Source organism: Mus musculus, chromosome 16, assembly GCF_000001635.26.
Source record: "Mus musculus strain C57BL/6J chromosome 16, GRCm38.p6 C57BL/6J".
In the NCBI taxonomy this organism is placed as follows: Eukaryota; Metazoa; Chordata; class Mammalia; order Rodentia; family Muridae; genus Mus; species Mus musculus.
In genome coordinates, this window is record NC_000082.6 from 29,812,626 (window position 1) to 29,815,033 (window position 2,408).

At 54.8% G+C, this 2,408-nt stretch overlaps 1 long non-coding RNA gene across 1 annotated transcript; it reads left to right on the forward strand.

Moving 5' to 3' along the window:
- The first annotated feature begins 924 nt into the window (after positions 1–924).
- On the forward strand, positions 925–2,408 carry Gm46567 (predicted gene, 46567). Its single transcript, NR_164311.1, has one exon. It is a non-coding gene; the product is annotated as a predicted gene, 46567 (long non-coding RNA).

Genomic DNA, 2,408 nt, shown 5'->3' on the forward strand with positions numbered 1-2,408 from the left:
CATATGTAGTCCTGAAACTTGCTCTGTAGACCAGGCTGTCATGGACCTCATAGATCTTCCCGCCTCTGCCTCTCGCGTGTTGGGAATAAAGACTTGAGCCACCATGCTCAGCTTGATGACCATCTTAAAATCTGGGAAGAAGAGTTCCACACCCATGCAATCATCCCCAGTGAGCACACTTGGGAAGGCTCTGCAAACTTTAAACACTGGTGGCAATTGGGCACAGGAGTGGGGAGGAGCGATGCTCTCTGTACCCACTATGTGTTATCAGAACTGAGCTGGCACAAGGGGAAGGCAGAATGAGCCTTGTTATATCGTGCTTGGTTTTGTTTCCATATTCCTCTAGAATCTTGATAGATCCGCACGCTGGCTTTGGCCCTAGATCTTGATACCAACGGTGTTTCCTTTGGTCTTGGTGGGTCCTTCCTCGCTGAGAGCAAGCATCTCCCAAGTGCACTGCAGCCTGCACCTGGGAGCCCAGACAAACTCTTTGCACAACCAAAGAGTTACTCTGGTTCCTTGGGATTCCAATAGGGTTTATCGAACACCACCCAGGGCTAGTCAGTAGTCAGTGAAATGGCCTTTCCCAAGTCTTTCATTTAACCAGTCTCTTGCTTGCTCACTCTCTTGCTCACTCACTCATGTGCTATTTCAGCCTACCGCTTGCCTTTGTATAAAGGAAGAGTCATAGCACGACCCTGGATAACTATCCAGGCTGCCGCAAGGCTCTGTAAATATTCTTTCTCAGAGGAGTGCACAAAAGTAGCATTCAACCAGACTCTAAGGAGCAGCTTCCGGCTGAAGGCCAGGTGTCCTTCAGGAGGATGGGATGGGCTTTCCTTGCTGAGAACAGCTTGTGAAAATGCTGCGGTGATGTACAAGTTGCTTAGAGTGTCTCTGTGGCAAAGGAAACTGCGCATGGGCAGAGATGAAACCAGGGCAGGCACCGGAAAGAGGGGGACTTGGGAGCCCACTGTTAACAGATGCTGGGGAAGACTATCTCCCGGCTCCCAGGCAGGCCATCGCTCACTGGATCCACTGCTCTGCCTGGTATCCAGGCATCATCACCTTGGCAAGTTGCTGGATGCAGATGGCTTGCAGACATGTCCCCTGCACAGCCTTTTTGGCAGCTGCTGATGGGACTCTAGAGCTGGGACTAGAGATCCCCCAGATCGCGCAGCAAGCCGTGCGAGCCCTTCCCTGCCGTGGTTAATTTTCACTTTTCCACAAGGACGCGCCCTCGGAGGAGACCAGCCGCGGAGCAGCGCCTGCTGGGGACCACATGCCTCCCCAAGGGCGGGTGCTCTGCTTTGAGCCCTGAAGAAGCCAGGCTGCGAGCATGTCGCCACCGCAGCCGATCCAGATGCCGCGGGCCTCCGGGAGGCTGTGCGCGTGGGCCGGCCTCGCGTGCCGGGAGCCCCCTGCCCACATGAAAGCGCGCGGCGGCTTCCCGGGGCGCCCGCACCGCCAGCGCCAAAGCCGCGCCCCCGCCCGCAGCCACGCGCTGGAGCGGGGCGCACAAAGGAAATGGCAAGGGCGTGAGTCACCAGGAGGCTCGGCGCTCCCCCGCCCTCCCCGGGCTGCAGACCCACAAGGAGACCTTTGTGCCGCCCTCTGGAGGACAACCGGCACCCGCTGCGGGGAGGCAGGCATTTCAGGGCGCCGAGTAATGCTGGGGAGACAGGAGGAGGCTCTACAAGAGGAGGGAGCGACTTTTGTGACCCACAAGTCTGCAACGCCTGCGCCCAGATCACCCTGTGCGCAGGCTCAGAGAAGCTAGTCATCTTGCCCCCTCCCACAGACCCACCTTGACTTTGTTTTGCCGGGTTGTCTTCTTACCATGGTGTGAGAGACTTACTTTTCCTGTGCCGTTCCGAATTGAGATTGAGAGGTGCTAAAACTATGTTCCATAGTGGATGGAGGGTTGGACGGAATAAGTCATTTGTACAGATTGAACTATTAGGAGCTCGTCCAGTGTCTCCAGTTTTCAAGCAAAAGAAATGTAAGCTCAGAGGGACATACTCTTCCTGGCTTGGTGTATTTTTACTGTGTGGCCTTTGGGTGGTTCAGGGAACACCCCTCGGCCTGACTGACAAGAAAGGTTAGGTTAGTGGAAACCTGCAAGCACAGATAGGTAACACCCCAGGGTACTCACTAGGACCCATAAAAGAAATCAGAGGAGCAGCAGCCAGGGCTCCAAGCATTAGGACAGGTCACAATTACAGGCATGAGAGGGAGGTAAGCGTAAGCTTTTGTTGGCCATGAATGTTTAATCTACTTGGCCCCAGGAAGGGATTGTTCCAGACAAAGGTGATTGGGAAGTCTGGGTCCTCTAGGACACAGTGTTGGTAACTGACTGGTCATGGGCCATGTGACAGAAACTTAATAAAAGCCTACAGACCCAGGTA